Genomic DNA, 26,194 nt, shown 5'->3' with positions numbered 1-26,194 from the left:
ACTGAAAGGTCACCGGTTCTATTGCCAGTTACGGCACATACATAGGTTGTGGGTTCAATCCCTGGCCGGGATGTGTACAGGAAGTGGCTGGTAGATGTTTCTCTCTCACATCCATGGATTATTTTCTCTCTCTCTCCCTCCATCACCCTTCCTCTCTTTCTAAATAAGGAGAGAGAGAGAGAGGAGAGAGAGAGAGAGGCTACATATTGATGCATATTGGTTTTATTCTTTATTTTAGTGGAGCACATCCTCAAATCACTTTCAGAGAGTATATGCTACTTTTATGAGATCTCATATATACCTGAAAATATTTATTCTATATAATTTTGGTGGGACTAAAATTCAAATCACTTTTTCTCCTGGTTTTGAAGTTGTTGAACTATTGCCTTCGAGCTTTTATTGTTAAAGTTTAAAGTTGATGTTATTCTGATTCTTACATTTTTCAGGTTTTAAAAATTATTTCTTCATCAATGTTACTCACAAATTTATTAGTGTGCATCTTTTACTCCTCATTAATTATGCTTGACACTCAATAGATCATTTCAATCTGAAAGCTCATGAACTTTAGGTCTAAATTTTTAAAAAAATATTTCCTTGGTGATTTCTATCCTTCTGTTTGTTAGATATTGGATGCCCAATATAAATTATCAATTTTTATTTCCTTTTCTTTTTTACAATTAATCTTTTTGTTTTTTTCTACTTTCTGAGAGCATTCATCTATTATACCATTCAGCCTTTCTATTATTATCTTTTTATAAATTCTGCTCTCATATTTTTAATTTCCAAGATCACTTTCTTATTCTTAGGATAGTCCTACTTACAGTATCCTATTTTTTTTTATGAAGGCCTAAGAGTAATATCTTCTCTTATGTCTCCAGACACACACACACACACACACACACACACACACACACACACACACATACATTCACACACAGTTTTCTTGAGTTCTCTTTTCTTCCAGTTCTATTTCTTTTTTTGGGGGGGGGGGCGTGAGTGGGGGAGGTGAGGGGTTTGGGAGGCACTGGTAAATGGATCGGCTTCAGGGGCCTCTGAACCCTGTCCAGTTCTATTTCTTATTTTTAGTTTATTTTGGTATGATAGAGGTCTACCTTAAAATACTGGCAATCTTTGCCTGTACATTTATATATAAAATGAAACATTAAAATGTGACTGGAAGCCCTGTATGCACAGGTGAACTCCGTGGGACTCACTATAGGTTAATCAGCCTAGCCAGTGATTTAACTGTTGTATTGAACACCTTAACCTGTTGCTCTCTGCAAGGGTTTTTATGTATGTGTTTGCTTTCATTTTTGAATGGGGTCAGTTTCTCTAAAAATAAATCCTACTGATCTTTATAGATGTTATTGTTCTGAGAGCTGAACAGGGAAAGAATGCTTAAAAATTCTCGGCATCTAGGATGCAGCTTTAAAAAAAAAATCAGAGGATATGTCCTATTGATTTGAGAGAGAGAGAGGAACAGAAAGAGAGAGCGATCAATGTAAGAGAGAAGTGTTATGCTCAGATTTCAGGATCCCCAAGAGACCATCAGGGAGCCAGCCGAGTCCGATGCAAAAGCATAAGAGTCTTTATTCGAGCTAGCTCGTGCCCTCCGTCCACCACACTCACCGACGCAGTGGCAGGGGGCAGAGAGAGAGAGCTTTGTGGGGAGAGGGGTTTTATAGGGGGGTTGGAGTAGAGGACTGTGGGCCCTGCCGATTGGCCAGGCGCAAGTTGGTGTTTGTTACACAGGATGTGGTTGTATCTATGGCGCGCACTTCCCTTGATTATCATTGGTTAAAGAAATCTTAGGTGTGGCTAGCAGAGGCTTGGGCTTCCGGGAAGAAGCTCCTTGCTGAGCACATGGCTTCTGCCCCAAAATGGAGGATTCGGGGCAAGATGGAGGGCATAGCCCTCGCCCTTTCAAGAAGCATCAACCAGTTGCCTCCTGTATGCACCCCAATTGGGCATCAAACCCACAACCCAGGTATGCACCCTGACAGAATTGAACCTGCCACCCTTTGGTGTAGGGGACAATGCTCCAACCAACTGAGCTCCCAGCCAGTGCTAGGATGCAGCTCTTTACTTTATCCACTTGTAGGCCTGAATCCTAATTTTCTCTAATTCAACCTCCCTGAGAATGAACTCCCTGTATTCTGTTGGTATTAGAAAAAGAGTATAAGGGCATGACTATTCTTCTATACACTGTCAAGAAATCCTCCTTATTTTAAATTACATAGCACAGTTCATCTTTCAGAGATACTAGTACCTCCAACTCGTAGATCTTTTGGGTTTTTGGCTCAGGTATCAAATCAGCTGTCTTCCCCACAGAAGTTAGGTTTTAACTTTCTTTGCCCTGCTGACTTACTTATACACATACATCTGCTTGCCACTTCGACATTTTCTTGACTTTTTATCATCTCTTTTTCTGTTACTTTTGTTTATACAGGGCTTAAATATTTTCTTCTTTTACTGCCATTTTAATGTGTGTTTTTTTTTCTGGAAGAAATAGAAATAAAATTATGTGCTCAATATGCTATGTGAACTAGACATCTTCACCATAACCATCTCATCAATTCATCTCTTTCTTCTGAATCCATTGTGTTTTATCCTTCCCATTTTCTTTACCACCAGCCTCTCTGTTTCCAGCTAAAGTCTCTCCTTTCCATCTTCCATACTGCTTGGAAAAGTGATCTTTCTAAAACCAAATTATGAAAATGCCTCTACCTTGTTTAAACCCTTGAGTGCACTAGCAGTAGAAACTTTATAATAGGCACGCTAGGTCTTCCATGACTCTAGTTTTTCATTATTTCCTTGAACCCTACCCCATTCACACTGATCTCCTTGGTATTCTCCAAATGAACTCATTCAGTTCTCTACCTAGAAAATAATTTTCTTTTACTTACATCATTTGTATATTTCTGTGTTGTTGTGGTTGTTTTTTTAACTAAAATTAGAATCTTTTTATTTCCCTTCTAAAATTAGATTCTGGAGTCACCTTCTCAGAGAGCCCATCTTCAACCATCAGTGCTTCTGTGTGTCCTCAGTGTGTTCTACATGCCTCACTCATACCAGTTCGATAAATAAGCCGAGTACAATACTGTGTAATTCATTCCCCTCTGGAATCTGAGTCTATATTCGTTGTCTCTATCATAGTTCCTATCACAGAAATTAAGCAGGACTGTGATGAGTTGCTGCAGATTAAGGGAGGGTGTGGCGGGGGGAAATACAACTGAAAGTTTATCAACATGGCACTGACTCCAAATTCATCAAAGATATATACCCTTGGTTTCTAGACAAATTCAATCACCCTGCTTAGTCAGTTTTAGACACTCCTCCTTTTATTGTTTATTGTTGCTCAGGCATTTGAATTGCTTACAACAATGAGTGATAACAATGGAGGGGTGATGTGGGGGCGTAGCTTAGAATGAAGGGAGTTAAGAACATCATGGGAAATAAGAAGTTGCCAAAAATGACTTATCTCCTGAGCCCAAGCCTCTTTGATCTGGCAAACAGAACTTGGTCACAGCTCTTGCTGCATCAAAGCCCCCCGAGTTACCTTGTGTTACTGGAGGACAAATGTCCCTTCGCGGGAAATTGCCCTGGTTAACTCTGTTTCCATTTTGTTGATTTTTTAAAGGCTGTCAGTGTTTATGGGTGAGGAGAACGGACAAGTCCATTTGTCTTTGTGAGCCTTTGTTTATGCCTCCCCAGCCACTCTTCAACAGCAAATAATACAATTTTCAGCATTGTTGCTGGGTTTTAGATAAGAACAAGTCAACATCAACTTTGCTGCTTGTTTTACTGACTTTCCTCCCTTTTCTCGCGGTTGGATTAAAACAACCTTCTTTTTTCTGTGCTGAGGTGTTTTAAATAAAGAGGGTGGAGGTCCAGGCCCTGGTGCTTTTGTCTGTCCCCCTATGTATCACTTATTAAACTCCTGTTGCCCTGACCATTGTTGCTTCCCACTGAAGTCTGGTTTATTTACTTGAAAATCTGATTTGTTTCATTTTATTACTGTGTTTGCGAAGTAACTGATATCAGATTGGGAGGGAAAGAACTGCCATTTACCAGCAGGCTGTGATGGCTTCGCCTCGGTCTGCAGGCCTGATTTTGAGGCCTCGTCTGCCCTGGGGCTCCCACAGAAATAAGATTACTGGCAATAACTGCTTCAACTGCTTTGAATAACAGACACAACTCAGAGAGCATAAAATTAGCATAAACACAGCACTAGTGTGTTCCCTCAGCCAGGGTGAGACAGGCAGGCTATGGAAAATTGACTGAAATGGGGTCAGACAACGTAGAAATCTGAAACATAGGAAATACCGCCTAAGAGATATGAGGTATTACCACCTCGCTCGTTTTCTTTTATCTCTCTCTATAGATAGTCATGCAGTTTTAATGATAAAATGTTAGAACTGATGAAAATTAAAGATGCAAAATCACTACCACCCTAAAATGCCTGCGTTATCTTTCCAGACAAATTATTATTAATCATTTCTCAGCTTTTTAATCCTGAGGGTAGAAAAATAAACACATTTGCACAGTCATTTTAAATTGATTTTTCTTTTGGAGAGATATTAGTCTGAGGATAGAGTTTGCTTCAGGAAGGAGGTGAACAGATGAAGCAGTACAGGGTTGTCGCTTGAAACAATTTCTCCCATATCTATTTATCAAATATTAAAATGGAATACGCAGCCGACAAACACAATAAAGTCTAACATTACAGGGAAAAGAGTGACGCCGTGCAGATGGAAGCTACGATTTTGTTGTTTTAATAATATGTTGTCACATATGGAATGCACTTTTCAATACAGCTGCATATAGATGGGTCCCATTGCTTATTTATTTATTTTTCATGCAATGTTGGCAAAGGTCCTGGTTACCATTCCAAAAAATGAAAATGCTCCTGGAACAGCATTTTCTGATCTCATTCTGGCTAGAGGTAGTTTCAAAGGTTGATAATCTTGCACTTCAAATTTGAATTAGGGGGAAAGGGCATAAATATTTAGTACTGTTTCCTCCCGCAAGACTAGCTTTAGGTCACTCTATTAGAGTCTGTATACAGTCTCTTTAACAGTATTTTCCACATTTAGGAATTACCAGTTAATGCCAATCTTCCCCATTAATCTCATGAAGTGTTTATCTTATTTACTACCTTACTCCTAGTACCTAGTACTGTGCCTGTTATTTATTAAGCACTCAATAAATATTTATTGAATATTGTGTGAATAAAATATGACCAAGTGACTGGAGATTATCCTGAGAAAGATAATACAAACTTTAGAGGATGACTCTTACAGAATTTCTATCAAAATTTTGATTAAAGAAAAATGATAATGGTGGGCTCATTGTCTTTGGATTCTAAAAAAATGGTGTCTTTAAAATACATGCAAATGAAGTAGTGAGTGGCCATCACTGTAATATTTCTGTAAACACTAACCATAGAAAATACATCTTACAGAATAATTCCATAGACTGATGTTGTGAAGTGCATCTAGCAGGTGACATTATTGCATTTAACACATTGTTTGCGGGTAGTTTTTATCGCGCGCTAACAGGTGGTGCGTGGTGCGGGCCATTTTTGCTAATTTTTTGCGCAAATGGCAACGTTCAATAAAATTACGATAACTTTAGTTTATGTATTTATACGTTACCCGCATTCTACCGCTAGTCTATAAAAAAACGTATTAATACGTGTCCTGCGCTCTATTTGTAGATGGTTAGCAAGTGTAGGTTGTCAGGTCTATGCTCACATACTATAGTGGTATCAAATAGTCACAGAATACCACATGACATTCCACTCTACTAGTATGTTACAAAATATTTTGGTGAGTTACTCCTTTGTGCATCTGAAAGAGTTTAAATGTATCCTGTTAGACACTCACTCTGAAGCTGAGTGGATAAAATTTACATTGAGTTTTCTTTTGCCTAATCTATACTAATAAAAGAGAAAGATGCAAATTGCCTATACTTTCAAGATGCCCACCAGCCAATCAGGAGTGAGCATGCAAATCAACCCAACAAAGATGGCGGGTTAATTTGCATACGAAGGCCCCGAACTGCTTGGGGTGGGGCGGGATGCTTGCATCATCACCATGGTGACAACACAGGCTTTCCGCACCGCCCCAGCTGCTCCAGGCCTCTGGGCAGCATGGGAAGGTGGAAAGGCAGCTCCGGACGGAGCAAAGGAAGGGACAGCAGCCATGGGAAGGAAGTCCCATTTTTGCACGAATCTTCATGCATTGGGCCTCTAGTTATAATATAGTAGAGGCCTGAAGCATGAAATTCATGCAAGGGGCTCAGCCCTTGCAGCCCCTGCTACCTCGACCGGCCCTCACAGCCCCTTGCTGCCCTGGCTGGCCCTCGCAGCCCCAGCTTCACCTGGAAGGTCATTCAGAAGGACGTCCATAAGGTCTTTTGGCTGTTCTGTCTAATTAGCTCTAATACTCCATGTATTAGCATATTAGCTCTTTATTATATAGACTAGAGGCCTGGTGCACAGATTTGTGCACTGATAGGGTCCCTCGGCCTGGCCTGTGGGGATCGGGCTGAAACCAGATCTCCGACATTCCCTGAGTGGTCCCGGATTTCGAGAAGGCAGTTCTCGGGTGATGCACCCCAGAATCAGGCTCCCTCCTCTCTGGTTCTGGGTGCGTCACCCAAGAACTGCAGCTGCCAAGTCACCACAGCTCAGCAGCTACTGCGTTGAGCATCTACCCCCTGGTGGTCAGTGTGCATCATAGCTACCAGTCAGATGGTTGAGTGGTCAGACAGTAGCTTAGGCTTTTATATATATAGATGCTTAACCTTGAGAAAGAAGTTGACTTGTCATTTTTCTAACTTATTTTAGTGACAAGGGGCCTTATTCTCTTCTTTCTCTGATCTCTTATAAGAACAATTATCTAAATCACATACTTGGGACAGAGAAACTGGAACTTTATATTATTAATTACTTTTATGTCTATGGCCAGCCTTCCTAGGTAAATTATAAGTACTAAAGGGCAGACCCCATGTCCCGTGTTGCTAGTATCTTCAAATCTTTGCATATAGTGGTACACATCAGAAGGGTAGATTATATAGACAGCACTCTGTTTGAATTCAGCTCTCACTTATGTATAAATGAGAACATACCCACCTACACACAGACATTATGAGAAATGGATACCCAATCAAGGCTCCTTCTATTTGCATATTTGATCTCAATTTCTGAAAAAGTTCTCTCTATCCACAAATGTTCCCTGCTTCAGAGAACTTAAATCACCAGGCACAGTTGTATCTATGAATGTATATTAGAAGTAATTATGAGAGTCAGATGCTGTAGTTGAATTCACTCACTATGCCTGAATAACATGATCACAGTTCACATTGTCAGGCTATCTTCTCTGTTCAGGATGAAATCTTTTTTCTGAGATCCTGTGAGATGGTACCCTGGCAGCTATACTTGTACGTTGTCCTGCACCTAAACATAGTTGCTTGAACCAGCCACACTAATTAGATTCTTTCTCTAGTGAAGTTCACCGTCAGTCTGAGAGATTCTTGTTCAGTATGGACTGTCAGCATCCACTGAGATAATATAAACTGCAAAATATGTGGGCAGCCATCTTTCTCCAGTGACCATGTTTACCTACTGAGAAAGAAAGATCCTATAGATGTTGCATTAATTAGGGGTTATGTTGGCCATATGACAGAAAAAACCAACCATTTTGGCTAACTTTTAAATTCTTCCACATAATAAGAGGTGCAGAGATAGGCAGTCTTGGACTGTTAGGGTACCGATAATTCTCTAGTTTTCTGCTCCAATATGTGTCTCTCATCCTCTTGGCCCTAAGATAGTTAATTCTTCTTCAGGCATGGTGCCTGTACTCTAGCAGAAAGGAAAGAGGTTCATACCATCAGAGTCTGTTTCATTAACAGCTCCCTGAAGTCACTACCTGGTAACTTTTTATTATTAGCTTGAACAATGTCACACAGCTATCTAGCTGCAAAGGAGCCTGGGAAAGCTGGACATATTGCCCCTCTGAACAAAACCGAAGTTCTATTAACAATGAGGAAGGGAAGCATATACATAGAATAGACACTGAATCAGCAACCACCAGGGTTGGCTATTAGTGAAAAAATGAACAAAAAAACATAGACCAGGGATTTGGTGGCCTAGGAGACAGAGAAAAAGAGAGCGCCTGCCTGCCTTCCAGATAGTTCTTGATTTCTGCCCGAGTCCTTTGTCAGGCCTAACTACCATGAACTATAAGTGTCCCTACAACACATTATTATTTTTTGCTCACTGTCTTTTTTAAAAAAATGAATAGGTGTTATATTTTAGAGTGCTTTTTGGTTCACAGCAAAATTGAGCTGAAAGTATAGATCATTTCCATATATTCCCTGCTTCCCTTCCCCACCACATGCAGCCTTCTACATTATCAACATCCTCCATCAGAGTGGTACCTTGGTTACAATTGATAAACATACAATGATACATCACTATTATTCAAGTCCATAGTTTATATTGGGATTCATTCAGGGTGTTTTACAATGCAGGGATTTTAATAAATTCGTAATAACATGTAGCCACCATTATAATATAGAAAATAGTTTCATTGCCCTAAAATTCTCTGTGCTCTGTCTATTCATCCCTCCTGCCCCCTATGCCCTGACAACCACTGATCTTTTTACTGTCTTCATAGTTCTACCTTTCCCAGAATGTCAAATAGTTGGAGTCCTATAGAATGAAAGCTTCTCAGATTGGCTTCTTTCACCTAGTAATATTCATTTAAGGTTACTTCATGTCTTTCCACGGCTTGGTGGCTCTCTCTCTCTTTTTTTTTTAGAACTGAATGATACTTCATGGTCAGGATGTACCACAGTTTATTGAACTGTTCACCTACTGAAGGGCACCTTGTTGCTTGCAAGTTTTGGTAACTATAAACATCTGTGTGTAGGTTTTTGTATGAACATAAATTTCCAGCTCACTTAGGTAAATATCCAGCAGCATGATTGCTGGATCATAGTCTTATTTCTTCATGTTACTTTAAACGAAAGTAATGCATGGGGCACTTTATATTATTCACATTATCTATGCAGACATTTGCCAAAAATAAACTAATCTAATTGGATTCTACCAGTCCCTAGACTATTACCTGATTGAAGTTACATGTTGTTTTGTCTTTTCTGCATATTCACTGAACTAAATTCATTTTGTCAAAAAGCAATAAATGCTTGAGTCATATCAGAGGTTTTACAGGAATAATGATTGGGGAAAGTAATATTCCTTTCAAAAGAAGTATGAGGGTAATATGTGTATCTAGATCAAAATAAATTAAATTCTTTTTAACTTTTTAAATTATGTAAACATGAGTGGAAAACAGTGTCAGGTGATAGTCACTAATTTCCTCCTGTTTCTCTCTCTGGATATTTTAATTGTGCTTTCTCTGCAATCTTGGCTATTCATCCATAGACTCCCTGCAGATTAAAAAAAAATAAGATTTACCCATTGCACTTTTTTAAAAACTGATTTTCCATTACATTTCTTTTTTAAAAAATATATTTTATTGGAAGGGAGAGAATAGAGAGTTAGAAACATCTATGAAAGAGAAACATCTATCAGCTGCCTCCTGCGCACCTCCTACTGGGGATGTGCCCACAACCAAGGTACATGCCCTTGACCGGAATCAAACCTGAAACCTTTCAGTTCACAGGCCAAAGCTCTATCCACTGAGCCAAACCGGTTAGGGCTTTCCATTACATTTCCAAGTTTCTGCCTTGGCACCCTATTGTGCCAGGTACAATAGTACTGAGGGTATTAAATAATAAACCACCAAATATTTATTATGTTTCTGGGTCAAAGTATGTGCTTAATGAGTATTGTTGAGTTGACTCATTCATTCAACAAATATGTATTGAGTACCTCTTTCTCTGTAAGTAGCCTTCCAGGAACTCAGAATTCAGAGCTGAAGGAGACATACAAGTTTCCTCCTCCCATAGAATTCCACAAAAAGTGGGTGGCCAGTGGATCATCCATTAGGAGAGTTTTTAATGAATGTCTTTTAAGGTGTCTATTAAGGCTACCCTGGGCTGTAGTGGAGGGCAGTCCATTTTCAGTTTGCATCTACATACTTAACCAATTCATCCAGGAACCAAGCTTGAATTTTTCTGTCCTCTTTCAGCTGGACATATGGGAATACCCGCCATGTGCCACAGGTAAGCTAAGGGAGAGGTGTGATGTAACAGTACTAGATAACAGGAGAGCCTGGGCTGCCTGCTTGTGCAGCTTATGTGTACCCTTTAGTTCTGCTTATGTTTGATCCTAGATGTACCACTCACATTATCCTAGATTGCTGCTGGGCTTAGACAACCATATGATTCCATGTTTCTGACAGACCCCATCCCATGATGGGTAATTTTGGCTGCATGATCACTTGGTATTCCATGGGTCATGTGCTCCTTCTTAACCAGGATCCAGCAGCACACCAGGAGCTGAGTTTTGAAAGGTGTATAATTCTCCAATGCAGATGACATTGCCTTGGTTCAGAACCCTAGGACTCTAGATATTGATTCCATTAAGGTTGTTGTAAACTTTCCATTGCCTCCTTCCCACCTTACTGCTCTTCAAGATCATAGGCCCTGCTGGGTCATGTGACCAAAGCAGCAGGGCCACTGGCAGAGACATTCCTGTTCAGCAACTTTTCATACCATGTTATTAATATACTAATAACGGGTGGGAGGGGGGGTTCCTCAGCCCGGCCTGTGCCCTCTCACAGTCTGGGACCCCTCAGGGAATAACCACCTGCTGGCTTAGGCCCGCTCCCCAGGGGATTGGGCCTAAGATGGCAATCAGACATCCCTCTGGCAGCCTGGCAGCCCTCGGGGGATGTCCACTTGCCAGCGGGGAGCAGGCCTAAACTGCAGTCAGACATCCTTAGCGCTGCTGAGTGTTGGGGTCCAGCCCCAGCAGGTCCAGGGGTTCCCAAAGGTGTGGATGGAGTCGGCCAAGAAGGAATGACACATAGGCAGCGTTCAGGTGATCAGCATAGTTGGGTTCTCTAGCCAGGTTCTCCAGCCAGGTTCTGTCCAGGATCTCCAACCAAGTTCTGTAGCCGGGTTCTGTCGCTAGGTTCTCCAGCCAGGTTCTGTCTCTAGGTTCTCCAGCCAGGTTCTGTCTAGGATCTCCAGCCAGGTTCGGTTACCAGGTTCTAGTCAGGTTCTCTTGCCATGTTCTATCCAGGTTCTGTAGCCAGGTTCTGTGTTTTTTTGTCTTCTCCAGCCAGGTTCTCCAGCCAGGTTCGGTCACCAGGTTCTCTAGCCAGGTTCTTCAGCCAGGTTCTATCCAGGTTCTCCAGCCAAGTTCTGTAGCCAGGTTCTGTCCAGGATCTTTTGCCATGTTCTCTTGCTAGGTTCTGTGTTCTGTTGTCTTGTTACATCTGTATTTATACCAGTTGATTTTAATCCTATCAATTTCTATTCCAAAGGTTAGGGCGTTTCTTATCTCCATTCCAGGGAGTAAAGATTATGTAGCTTAAGAGTGATTGTTCGTAGTTAAAGTGATTAACTACCCGCCTGGCACTTAGTTAAGGGATTTTATTCCCTCCCTAACTTCAGGGAAAAATCCCTACCTGGGGAAACAACCTTTCTCCGAGAGGTGACCTTGGTTAAAACACATAGCGCCAAGAAGGGGAGCAAACATATTAAGAACAGTATGCCATATACGCCAGGACCCTTGAAACATATGCTGTGCAGATGTTTCTTCCCTGCAGCAACTGTGTCAAGCAGCAAGGATGGACTGGCTTCTGGCAGCTGAGGAGGCAGGAGAGGCTCCCACCACCACCACTGTACTGGCAGCCATCAGCCTGGCTTGTGGCTGAGCAGAGCTCCTCCCATGTGAGAGAGCCCTGACCACCAGAGGGCATCTCCTGCATTGAGCGCCTGCCCCCTGGTGGTCAGTGTGTGTCATAGTGACCAGTCATTCCCAGACCTTCTGCTGTTAGGGTCAGTTTGCATATTACCCTTTTACTATATAGGATAGAGGCCTGGTGCACGGGTGGGGGCCTGCTGGTTTGCCCTGAAGGGTGTCCAGGATCAGGGTGGGGGTCCCGCTTGGGTGCCTGGCCAGCTTGGATGGGGGGATGATGGCTGTTTGCAGCTGGTCACACCCCCTTCAGAGTGGGGGTCCCGCTTGGGTGCCTGGCCAGCCTGGATGAGGGGATGATGGCTGTTTGCAACTGGTCACACCCCCTTCAGGGTGGGGGTCCCCACTGGGGTGCCTGGCCAGTCTGGGTGAGGGGGTGAGGGGCTGAGGGCCGTTTTCAAGCTGGCAGGTGACTGAAGCTCCCAACCTCTCCTTTTTTTCTTTTCTTTTTTTTTTTTATTCTGGGATTTATTTATCTTCTATGGCTGTCACTGGAGCTGAGAACTGGCTTTAGCTCTGAGACTCAGCTCCAGCTCTGAGACCTCGGCTGCTGAAAGCAGGTATCTGGGTTTGTTTGGCTTCTATAATTGAAACACTGTTTCTTAGAGTGCAGCTCAGAGGCCAGCAGCGGCAGGCGGGGAACCTTGGCTTCCTCCATCGCTGGAGTAAGCAAGCCTCCTGTTCGCTTCAGGTGCCTGGCTGCCGGCAGCCATCTTGGTTGGCAGTTAATTTGCATATCACCCTGATTAGCCAATGGGAAGTGTATCGGAGGTACGGTTAATTACCATGTTTGTCTATTATTAGATAGGATAAGCATGTATGGAACTTGCTGCCTTTAAAACCCAATGAGGCCTGCCAGGCATTCTGCTTTGTTTTTTATGGTGGGAGTAATTTGTGCTTCACTTTAAGATGAGATGTTCCTACCTGTTCCTAACCATGCATCCCTAAACAGTGCACTGAGGCAGCGGCCCCTGAATACTCAGGCTTTATCTCTCACTTCCTGGAGTACACGGACACTACAGCACCTGCCACTCCCTGCTTATTGTGCAAATTAGCATGATGTTATCATGAAGTGAACTGTGTGATGTTCTGTGGGATATCCAGGTGATCCAACTTTCATTGTGATAATTATGTCACCACCTGTCCTTTATTAATGCTGGAGCCAATCATCCCCATTACTAACACTGAGCCCAGGTCTAGAGTAATCTCCCATCTCCTACTCTAAGGACCTCAATGAATGCTGATGTCCATCTCATCAACACATTTTTAATTATTATTTTGGCAAGTGAAATATCTCTTGGCCCCTCTTGTGGGATCTTACTCCCCTAGTACATTTTGTGGCCTTACATAATATATCCACTCTAGCATGCTTAGTTCTCTTGCTTTTTTATTCCTTCTTCCACCATCAACCATAAAAATTATAGCATTTATACTTCACCTTCTATGATGTTTCTATATGTTATTCTAGCGGCACGTTGGCACCATTTCCTGAGGTCCTTGCCAGGATATTGATACCTGTGTTGTGGGGGAGTGCTCACATGTCAATGAACTCCCCCTTATCCAACTTCATGTTCTGCCAGCTTTAACCCAGCAATCTCAGGATCCAGTTTCACATGAGCTCTCCAGGGTCCTGCTGGTGCAGGATGGCTGGGTCCTGTAGCTTCTTTGTAGGACAGTCCTTTACTTCCCTTAGGGGGCCCAACATTTCCCAGCTGGGTTAGAATGTGACTTAAACTTCATCATTGACTTTGGGGGCCATGAGGAGAGGTGACAGTACATCCCACTCAGGAGCACTTCTGGGTTTGAAAAGCAGAGGTCTCTGCACTGTCTTTAAGCAAAGGTGGAGGGCTGATCTCTAAGAGGGAGGGTTGGGCCACTTTGGCCAGTACAGAGGGTTTACAGCACCAGTCCCCAACCTGGGGAGCCATTGCCCCAGGGGACACTTGGCAATATCTGCCAATATTTTTGATTGTCACAAATGGAGGGAAGGGGCTGCTGGCTACAGGTATCAACTGGGTAGAGGGCAGGGAATGCTGCTAAAAATCTTACAATGCACAGACAGCCCTCTCTCTGCCCCTCAACAAAGAACTATCTGGCCCCAACTGCCAATAGTGCAGAGGTTGAAAAATCCTGGTTTAGGGGAGTTTGGGGATTCATGATTTCTAGCAAATAATGCTTGATATCGCCATCACTCATCTCAGAATCCCATATGTTTCTTTTTTTTTTTTTTTTAAATATTCTATTGATTTTCTACAGAGAGGAAGGGAGAGGGATAGAGAGTTAGAAACATCGATCAGCTGCCTCCTGCACACTCCCCACCGGGGATGTGCCCGCAACCAAGGTACATGCCCTTGACCGGAATCGAACCCGGGACCCTTCAGTCCGCAGGCCGAGGCCCTATCCACTGAGCCAAACCAGTCAGGGCTCCTTCTTAATTAGACATCTGAACTTGGAGGAGCAGACCAACTCAGGTTCTCTGGAGTTCTGCTATCCTTATGATTAAATTCTGGGCTGGTCCTCAACTTGCTCAGCCTTTAAACTGTAAGAAATAGACATATCTTTATATGTTGCCAAGGGAAGGCTTTCACACCTAGCCTTTAATATTGGATTAATTATCTTCAACCTTTCAGTATCTGTTTTCCAAAGAATCAAATATTCTCAGCAAAGCCTATTCAAATGATTTTTCCTCTAATTATTTTCTCTGATTTTCTCAAACACCTAATACATTTCCTCACTAGTGTATTTTATTCCACCAGTATACCATTCCAATTCACTCTAGGTGAACGTTTTAGCAACTTGGCACTGCTGCCTTGTGCCAGGTTATCCATGCTTAGCGTTCCACCAGCGATGGGGAGCTCATGCCCACTGATGGTGGATGAGAACCTTCCAGAATCCCATGTTAGCACCTGCTTACTCTGACTCCTGGTACCAACCAGTCAGACTTCCAGGGAAGGGAAAGCAGACTGTGTAATGGAAATTTGTGTGTAGGGGGTTTATCAGAGAATCCTCAAGGGATGAACACCTGAGGGAGAAGGGACAGCAGCAGGGTGGGGAAGGAAGTTGGGCTGTGGTGCAGGCACAACCACAACAGTGGGCTCAGGCAGGTCACTGGGACCCGGAAGCTGAGATGGCCCCGTAGAATTGGCCAATTCAAGATAAGGATACTTTTTTAGTTCTCCTTCACTAATCTGTCATTGGATCCAAGAATTCACAAACTGAAAAATCTGGGAACATGACAGCGAAGGGCCATCCTACTATTTTCAATGTCCCTTCTCTGTCACCTTCCCAAAGAACATCATAAGGACAATGATGCCTAATATTCCATTCATAGTTATTCATAGTTATGATAGATACCCTACTCTATTCTCTCTCTACACCTGTGCTTGTTGCTTGTAAAAGTCTATTATAATTACTTGTGTGTTGTGTGAATGAATTATTTTATAAAAACTAGAGAATTAGCCCAAACGGTGTGGGTCAGGGCACATGCTTGGGTTGTGATCTCCATCCCCAATAGGGGGCGTGCAGGAGGCAACTGATGGATGTTTCTCTCCCATCAATGTTTTTCTCTCCCTCTGCTTTCCTCTCTCCAAAATAAAAAACATATTTAAAAATAGTAATTTTAAAAACTAGAGAATTAGCTGTAGCACAGAACAGCAAGCATGCATGTGTGCATGTACACACAAGTCCATGCACACACCCAAACGATCACACACATATGCAAATAGAATTAAGTTCACTAATAAGTTACAGACCCTTTTGAAGGTTTTGAACTTCCATGGGGCAGAGGAATGTGGTTGGAACCAAGTTCACCCAGCTCTCAAAGGGCAAGAAGACTCTGGCTGACATCGAGGCTACAAATAGCATGTGCTTGGGGGCTTATGAGCTCCTTTTGCATGCCAGATATTTTCTATGAACTAAATAACATGTTTCATGTATAGTTACTGCTATTCAAATATACATAAAGTTAGGACACGTAAAAATATAAATTTATTTCATTCATAGAACTATAGTTTTTAAAATTGTGTGCCTAATTAATTGATACACCTCAAGTGCAATCATCAAGTGCAAAATTTTTAAAATTTTTGGCATTAAAACCATGTCTTCAATCTTTAGAAGATTGGGAAAGTGATGAACCTACCTCACTTTCTGAGTTCGAGGTTTTTAAGGGGGAAGAAGAAAAGAGATGCATGTTGGTAATAATAAGATTATTATTAAACTACCAACTTGTGAAGCAGCTAACACCTCTCTCTTCACAAACATTCATCCACATGGTTACACATTTATGATTAATATGAGTACATTGGTTCATGTTTATGCTGAAATAAAGGTAATTATTGTTATTTTTAAAACCTCAGATAAAAGGCTTATCTTCCTGACTCCTGCAGAAAAGTCGGAGTGTGTTACATGTGTGTATACTAATAAAGTAGAAATGTAGATAAAACATTGGAGTTATGTCAGATGAAGAGAAATCACTGCATAAAAGTGTCAATATGCTTGATATCTTTCTCAGTTTTCTCCTCCTTTTGGTGAGATGAAAACTGGTCTGGTGTGAAGGCTAGAAAAAAGAGCAATGTTTCCTCTGTTTTACTGACAACACAAGTCTTAATTAAGCAAAGTGTATAAGGAGAGCACAAACAGATTTCAATGACTCTTTTCCTCTAGGCTTCCAAACACATGTATGTTATTGTAATTGCCAAAGAAGGCAGCTTTTTGTTACATAGCAAAACTAGCCAAATGAATCTATTTTTCCTAAGACAAACTGCTTTCAAAAACTCACTGTTACAAGAATGTGTAAGGAGGCAAGCATACAAATTTAAAATCATGGTCTCCTTTGAAGTATGGAGTAGGCCAGTGATTCCCCCACAAGGAGGTGGGGGTGAGGAATTTTTGCCACTCAAGGGACATTTGGCAATGTCTGGAGATATCTTTGGCTATTACAAGTCAGAGGTGAGGAGACGGGGTGCTACTAGTATCTAGTGGGTGGAGGCCAGAGAGATGGGTGAACATCCTACAGTGGGTAGGACAGACCCCACAACCAAAACCTTTCTAGCACAAGATGTCAATACTGCAGAAGGTGAAAAATTCTAGGTTAAGGGAAAATACTGGGCACCCTGGATTAGAACTCAGATCTGTTGACTCAGGTGTGATCATAGGATAAATTATGTCATTGAGTCCATCTCCTTATGGAAGCTATGACAAGCCCATTTTGCCCAAATAGAGAAAATGATACCTTCCTTAAAGAGTTCTTATGAGGATTAGATGAGATACATGCAGATATCATAACATTCCTGTCATTCCTCTACTCTAAAAGGAGCCCCAGCCCTCTGTAAAATTAAGGACTTATCCTCTATATTTTCTAATGTTTCCAGTAATAAAGGTAGCATACCTGGTCCATTTTCTTTAAGGTTGCATTATTTGCCAAGGATCGCCTTGGCATTCCCTGTAAATTGATTTACCAGAAATCTCTTAACTTACCTTAGCTCAGAAATGGATGTATTTTAGAGTCAACTTGAAGTCTACTACATGTAAACAATTTTAAAACATTAAATATATAGAAATTATCATTAGCTTTTTTGTTCAGCTTAAGAAATAAAACGTTATCAGCCTGCTATGTGTCCTACCATAACCACCACCACCTCCTCCTTAACCACTGATGACCTTTCACCCTCTTAGGTAATAAAATCCTGATTTGGTGTTAATCACTTACATATTTTTAATTTACATTCTCTTCTATATTTATATGCATGCTTTGATAATAAATTGTTTAATTCTGCCTGCTCTGATTTTATATAAATAGCATTATATAGTCTACATTATATGGTCTCTATTGCATTTGTACATCAACTTGGGCAAAATTTTACTTCATCATTTTGAGACTTTTTATTCATAAACATAATATGTGTCTCCATTTATTTAGGTTTTATAAATTGTTTTCAATAAAAGTTATAACATTCTCCATAAATGTCTAACATGTATGTTTATAGATTTATTCCTAGACATGTTATTTTTAGAATACCATTATAAATGATATCACTTTTAATTAATTTTTCCAACTGTTAGTGATCTAGAGAAATGTAATTACAGTCAGGTACCACCTAACAATGAGGATGCTTTCTGAGAAATGGGTCCTTACGTGCTTTCATCCTTGTATAGACATAATAAAGTGTAGTTCCACAAAGCTAGATGGTACAATTTACTACATACCTAGCCTATATGGTCCAGTCTAGCCTATTGCTCCTAAGACATATAGCAGGTTGCTGTACAGAACAACAGAAGATTAAATGAAGCACAAGACAATACAATGTAATCAAATAACACTAGATGTATGAGGCTGCTGTAAGCATAACATGGCATACTGTTTCACAGAAAACTTTTTTTAAAAAGTGGAATGACTACACCAAAATAATGATTAAAGGTATAGTATAGTAAATATATAAGCCAGTAACATAGTCATTTATTCATCATTATCAAGTATCATGTACTATACTATACTTTTATACAATTAGCAGTGCAGTAGGTTTATACCAGCATTACACTATGATGTTATGAAAGCTACAATAGGAATTTTTCAGCTCCATTAAAATCTTACAAGACCACTACCATATATGTGATCTGTCATTGACTGAAATTTCATTATGTAGTCAATGAATGTACTATTTATGTGACATATTCTATTTCATGTGTGAAAAAATAACACTTACTATATATTGATTATACAGAAAGTAATCAGGTTTTACTTTGTTATAATTTTGTATATGTATTACCTACCTTAAAAATAATGTTTAGTATGTCAGGTTCTCTCCCATTCCTTGGGTGATATTCATTAGGCTTATCATCCCACTAATACTAGGTATCAAAATTGTGTTTTTATCCAGAGTATGTTTCACTAATACAATCATTCATAGCACAGTCTCTTTGAATTTTATGGGATAACATCCATACTTAGAACCAAATTCTGATATGATGTCATTTATAGTGACATATAGGACCTATTACTGATATATTTGAACAATTATAGTGAAGTAATTCATTGGGGTCATGTTTATATTTTATTGTAATATACATAACAATTTCTTTAAGTCTGTGACTCATTTAATTACATTTATCATAGCCTCTCCTTAAGAGGGAGTGTACTTGAATTTCATAAGAGAATGTGATTTTTCTGGTTTGACATTTTTATTGTAGGGAATGAGTCCAGAACTAGACGAACATGATCATTTCTTTAAAATGCTAAGTTCTTCCTTAACCTAAAATTTACTGTGCCTTACATTTTTTTCAGAGGATTTTTAAGAAGACCCAACTGATAAATTTTCTAGAGAACGCTGTGTCCTGTTTTAATTGACCACTTCTGCCTTTTCTTCCTATTCTTCAGCCTTATAGGCTGCCCCCCCAATCCCCCCCACCCCCTCCACCCCTACCCCCACCCCCCATATCTAGCAGAGGGAAACAGATAGCCTAGAACTTTTGTGTTGCCTCAACAAGTATAGTTTGAGAAATAACATTTGGGGGAAGCCATGAGGGTTTGAACTCAAAGGATGGGCCCAAATTGTCTTCTATGACTTAGGAGCAGACAACAACAACAAAAAATTAAATAATCTATCCTCTTCTCTTCCCAGATATATAGGCATTTGAATTTCATTTGGGTCCAGAAGCCTTTCTTTAGCTAATTCTCTTTTTATTGGACAGTTCTTTCATTATTTGTATATAAACTAATTAATGTAAACCCTAGTCTAGACAGAAAATCAGCTAGAGTCCCATCTATGCACCCTGTCTGACGTCCATGGGGCTGCCCCCTTGTATCTCTAAAGCAGCAGTTCTCAACCTGTGGGTCGAGACCCCTTTGGGATCGAACGACCCTTTCACAGGGGTAGCCTAAGACCATCGGAAAACACATATATAATTACATATTGTTTTTGTGATTAATCACTATGCTTTAATTATGTTCAATTTGTAACAATGAAATTGGGGAACTGTATTAAACAACATGAGGAACTGTATTAAAGGGTCACGGTATTAGGAAGGTTGAGAACCACTGCTCTAAAGGATGCCTGTTAAAACTTCTGATCACCCGTATTAGAAATAGGAATAAGGATTAATGAAATATTTATAGTTTCTGCCTTTTTTACACAATTTTTTTTACATCTAATATTATTCTTAGTTACTATTGTTTTTTTTAAAATATATTTTATTGATTTTTTACAGAGAGGAAGGGAGAGAGAGAGTTAGAAACATCGATGAGAGAGAAACATCGATCAGCTGCCTCCTGCACACCTCCTACTGGGAATGTGCCCGCAACCCAGGTACATGCCCTTGACCGGAATCGAACCTGGGATCTTTCAGTCCGCAGGCCGACGCTCTATCCACTGAGCCAAACCGGTTCTGGCTTAGTTACTATTATTATTTCTTATTTCAAGCCTTCTTCATGTAGCCTTTATAGTCCAGTTATAAACTAGGGGGCTAAAGAGAGTTACAAACAACATATAAGCCATTTCTCTAATACATGAGGTGGGTTGCATCTGATATACTTTCCTCTGCCTCCTAATTAAGTCTCTGTTAATATTGTCCTTAATGTCTGAAGACCCAATCCAGTAAAAGTAGAGGAACTCCAATAAGTTTCCCTCTTTGCCACCCCTCTGTGTTTTATATCCCATTTCTTCAGGCAGAGCAGGACAGAGGGGACGGTTATGTTATTTCTCCCAGGCCAGATGAAATAAACCTGGCAGGAACAGATGTTAAATTGAAACCTTTGAAAAGTTAACACTATCTTCTGTAAATGAAACCTTAGGGAGGAAGACTTGAGACAATTGCCACAGGCATAGAATACCAATGCAAGAGTTTATTCTTGCACCTCCACCCTAGGCAGTGGGGGAGGGCAGGGAGTGAACTAAGGAATAGAAGTCTTCAAAAGACACCTCAGCCTCAGTTCTAGTTTCCTGATTCCCCAGAACCCAAAAGCCAGCCTTTCTCAATGGACCTTCCCTAGGCATTGCAGGCAGGAGAGTCTTGCCAACTTGCATCTACTTTATCAAGTGGACTCCCAGAATTCTAATTTTCCAACTCAAGGAATTTGCCCACATGAGGAACACCCATAACATCTATCCCAGTGGTTCTCAACCTTCCTAATGCCATGACCCTTTAATACAGTTCCTCATGTTGTGGTGACCCCCAACCATAAAATTATTTTTGTTGCTACTTCATAACTGTGATTTTGCTACTGTTATGAATCGTAATGTAAATATCTGATATGCAGGATGTATTTTCATTGTTACAAATTGAACATAATTAAAGCATAGTGATTAATCACAAAAACAACATGTAATTATATGTGTGTTTTCTGATGGTCTTAGGCGACCCCTGTGAAAGGGTCATTTGACTCCCAAAGGGGTCGCAACCCACAGGTTGAGAACCACTGTCTATCCAAATAAGAGCTGCTGAAAATAATGTGGTCTTTGACCTTTTTAGGTGGTTCATTTTAGTCCCATTGTCACTCTTTTGGCTCTCAGCCCTTACAACTTTATTATTAAGTGCCTCATGACTACGTGTGTTGATTTGTTTTCTATAACCCTTTCACTTGGACACACAAAGAGTGCTCATTTTGCACAAATCAAATTTTTATATATGTGTTGCTTATGAGTTTGGGGTATATAGGCACATATATCCCACTTATACATTTTAAAATTAAAAGAATTTGAGAATTTAAGGACTGTGAATACAGTGGTTAAAATTATTGCTTTACCTCTTCCCAGTTGTGTAATCACTTAATTTTTTTTTTCTTAGAGAGAGAGTGAGGAAGAGAGATAGGGAGAAGGAGAGAGAGAAACATCAATTGGATTGAACCTGAAACCTGGGTATGTGCCCGGACAGGAAATCAAACCCTCTATCTTTAGGTGCACAGACTATGCTCCAAGCAACTGAGCCACACCGGCCAGGGAAAACCACTTAGCTTCTTTATGATTCAGTTTTCACATCTGTAAAATGAGGGTAATTATTAGAGCTACCTCCCAGCTTTGTTTAGATGATTAAACGTGTCAACACATGAAAAGCACCTACAATAGGGCCCGGCTCATAATAAGATCTAAAAAACAATGACTTATTGTTTTCATAATGATTTCACTTGACTTGCATAATATATGCATAATATAATAATGACTCTAGTATTTTAAGATTCAGGCTACAATCACTCACTAGTACTGCCATATCTCCTCTACAATTTGTCATAGAGAACATCAAAGCAAGCTCAAGAGTTGTTTTTTATTATTGTTTTTGTTAGTTTGTTTGTTTTTCCTAGAAAAACAGCCTTCCTTGAGTGGAAAGAAAGACTGAAGTTCACTTTAACTACATAGATAAGCAGAATAGCAGAAAGAAGTTCAGGACAAAAGCAAGAGACAAGATTATTCTCAACATGTCCTCTATTTGTAGATAACATGTTTCAATAAAAAGTATGATGCCACCCAACCCCCAAGAAGAAATAATAAATTATGTAATGTGTTAAAGGTGCTGATTATCACTACAATGACAACTGTACTATGCTATATAAATGTATCAAATTAGCGTGTTGTACACCTTAAATTTTACACATTATATGTCAAATATTTATCAATAATTTTTTTAAAGTATGGTGATGAAAACTCTCCAGTGCATGTATGTCTAAAAAAGAACTGTACAGAACTTTTCTGGGAGAGTAATTATCCCCACCATCCCTGATACTAGGAACAAGATTTACCTTCAGAAGGGGTGCGAATATGTCTTCATTTATAAGAGGAAGGGGGAGAGGAAAGGGCAGTATTTGGTGAAAATGAATCTGCAGTGGGAGTTGGGGAAGGAGAAGACGTGGCTATGAAGGTGTCTGCAAGTTCTGGTGCAGGGAAAGTGGCAAAAACAAATGGAAAGAGAGAAGAGCTCTAGAATCTATTTCTTCATGTGCATTTCTTTGTATTTCCTTCAGGAGTGTTTCACCAGTTACTAATAAATCTCCTGACTCCCCAACCTCCTTCCCACCCCACTCTTGTTCTTAGAAAGTCCATCTTTTTGGTAACATCAGTTCTCAGCTGTTCTTATTCTTTATTTCATTTACCTCTATCTTTATTTTTCCCCCAAATTCTTTATTGTTTAAAGTATTACATAAGTCTCCCCCCCCCCCCCCACGCCCGCCATTGACCTCTATCTTTAAAAGTGGATTGTTGGCCTCTAGTTTTGCACCAAGTCCCTTTGAGTTCTTCTGTGTTCTCAATTCCATAGGAGAAAAAAGTTGCCCGGATTTACTATTCACCAAGGTGGAAGTTAAGCCTCACTCCCCTATATACATCTTTCCTTTGGGATCATAAATCCTGTGGGACTTAACTATGCAAGATCTAATTTTAAATACGATCCTACTAATTTAGAACTTAGAGAGTTCTCCAGGCTTAAATATAGCGTTCTGTTCTGTTCTGTTCTTTCAGTGTATTGCAATCTTACTCTTTTCTTCCTTCATTTACTTAGACTTTGCTTTTCCCCAGAGGAAAATCCTGCCTTCACAGAATTAGTGAGGCGTACCAGCCAGAGAGCAGATCTCTCAAACAGCATGGAGTGCTTTTACCTGAGTTCGCCAGTGCCCTCCCTCCACCTGACCTGTAATTGTGAGTTAAGTGAGTCTCACCCCCCAGCTGCACCAGCAGCGCACCGAAGGAAAGGAGCTCCTGCCCAGACCAGTTTCTCCTCCACAAATAAAGGCAGTAGGAGGACTCCACCTATGAACACATACCTGGGTAAGAAGTGGATGCACTATGCCAGGTTTTCCAACAGTGAATTTTTCAGCTGGTTTCCCTTTCTCGTTGACCAGTGGAATAGTTTCGGCTTTAGGGATCAGAATAGATTTTTCCACAGTGCTCCCCTTTTCCACTTGTGAAATAGGGAAAATGCATTTTAAAGTGTCTTAAAATGAACCAGAAGGACTGAAAATATATACCAGCTTCCCTGAATTGTAAGTAGAAAACAGAGACTCAATTGGCCACGGTGGCAGTTATAGGGGCAGGAGAAATTATTATTGTAGTTCTCACAAAACTCCTGGTTTCTCTGGGGCTGGCACTGTACTTGGCAACGGTGATTTTGAGGGATTTTTCACTTTTATATTTTGTTTTTAAGATATTTCGTGCCCTCTTAAGGCCACCTCTGTCCCAACAACTTAGAAATGTCTGTAATTTTAAAACTAGGCAATACTTTATCAGTGTGATTGCATTATTTATAACTAAATATTTACTTTTGAATTTTTTTCAAAATCAGAAAAGATCTGGGGATTTTGATTGAGCATTCAAGAACTCTTTAAATTATCTTTCCAGATTCTTCTACAAACACTTCTCAATGTTAGCCAAACCAATTGGTTTTCTTTCCCCATCAGCATTTTAAAAAATATATATTTTATTGCTTTTTTACAGAGAGGAAGGGAGTTAGAAACATCAATGAGAGAGAAACATCAATGAGCTGCCTCCTGCACACCCCCTACTGGGGATGTGCCCGCAACCAAGGTACATGCCCTTGACCGAAATCGAACCTGGGACCCTTCAGTCCACAGGCTCTATCCACTGAGCCAAATGGGTTAGAGCTTCCCATCAGCATTTTTTGATGTTACATCTTTATCTTAATCTTTTGTGTCATCTTCCCACCACTGCAAAATACTGGTCACTATTGAAAACCAAGTTCAAATCTCACTCATGTATGCAGTCACCTTTCCTGATCATCTCAACTAGCTATAATCTCTCCTTTACACTGCTTTCTTCCAACCCTTAACACTTGGAGTGCGGGAAACGAGTTAAGTCGGCTCGCGTGAATTGCGCGTACTCCGCGGGAGCCGTCTTTAACTCGGTTCATATAGATTTGCGGTGGAGTGCGGGAAACGTGTAAACTCGGGCCGATTTTTACAAGCACACAAAAGAATCTGATATTTGTTGTGTGTAAACCATATTTTTTAAAAATATGTTTTATTGGTTTTAGAAAGAGAGAGGACAGGAGGGGGGAGAAAGAGAGAGAGAGAGAGAGAGAGAGAGAGAGAGAGAGAGAAACATAAATGATGAGAGATAATCATTGATCAGCTGTGAGAGAGGAACATTGACCTGTTGCCTCCTGTATCAGTGACGGGGGGGGGGGGTGTTGGGGGGGGGGTAAGGGGGGTCTAACCCATAACCTGGGTATGTGTCCTGACTGCAAATTGAACCTGTGACCTTTCAGTGCATGGGACAGCACTCAAGCAACTGAGCCTCACAGGCCACGGCTAGACCATATTTTGAGAAGTTTCAACATAACATTTTATATATTTGTTACTTGTATAAATGTAAATGTCTGATTTCCTGTGTTCAATTATATGCTATTAAAGGATAGAAATTATATTTTATACTGTTCTTTATTTCACTCAATTTCCTAAATTTAAATTATATTAATAGCGCTAATTTATGTAGGTCTTTTTAGACAAGTCAAAATCAATATTTTATATTCAGTACAATATCAGAAAGAGGGTTGATCTGTAAAGTTATCCAAAAGGTTAGAATAAAGATAACATCAGTATTGGGGTTTTTATAGGAGAAAGAGGGCAATAAGGTCCAAACCAATGGTTATAATTAAGTATTGATTTTCTTGGGGTCAGATACTCTCCTAATATTTTGGTATACTTCCTTTTAGGGGACACCTAGGATTCTTTATTTTCTAAATGTCATTCTTTGTGGTAAAAAGTGAGTACTGAAAACTGAAACCTAAAAATTATCAAGATGCCGTAGGACATCTTGTTGAACGGAAACCAATTTTCCTGGTGAGAAGCTTGGTTTCATTTTTTATTTTATAAATGTTGGCTTAATAGTGATTATGTGTCATGGAAAAGCCCCACAACATTCGCTATATCAAATGCTGTGAAAATTATCCAGCTCATATTATACCTCTAAGCACTTCACCAAAATGTAATAATTTCCTGAAACATAAAAGAAACTTTTCCCCATCTTTATTTTATTTTATTTTATTTTATTTTATTTATTTTTCTATTTTTTTGTTAAGTGAAAGTACTGTGCTTGTCCTTTGGTTCTCACCCCAGAGCCAAGGAATGGACTTGATTTCCTTCCACTGGCAGTGAAGTTGGGAGGCTGGTGATGTGCAGAAGAACCCTGAAATCTGTGCTCTGGGATCACAGGTTCCAGCGTCCTGGGTGTCAGTGGGGGAAACCATCTCCATAATCCAAATCGGTGACTTAAAGAACCAGAATGCTCGGCCGGTGCCGCTCAGTGGTTGAGTGTATACCTAGGAACCAGGAGGTCACGGTTTGATTACCCCTGAGGG

Source organism: Myotis lucifugus, unplaced genomic scaffold (assembly GCF_000147115.1).
Source record: "Myotis lucifugus unplaced genomic scaffold, Myoluc2.0 scaffold_111, whole genome shotgun sequence".
NCBI classification, from domain to species: domain Eukaryota; kingdom Metazoa; phylum Chordata; class Mammalia; order Chiroptera; family Vespertilionidae; genus Myotis; species Myotis lucifugus.
This window is presented reverse-complemented; position numbering follows the sequence as displayed.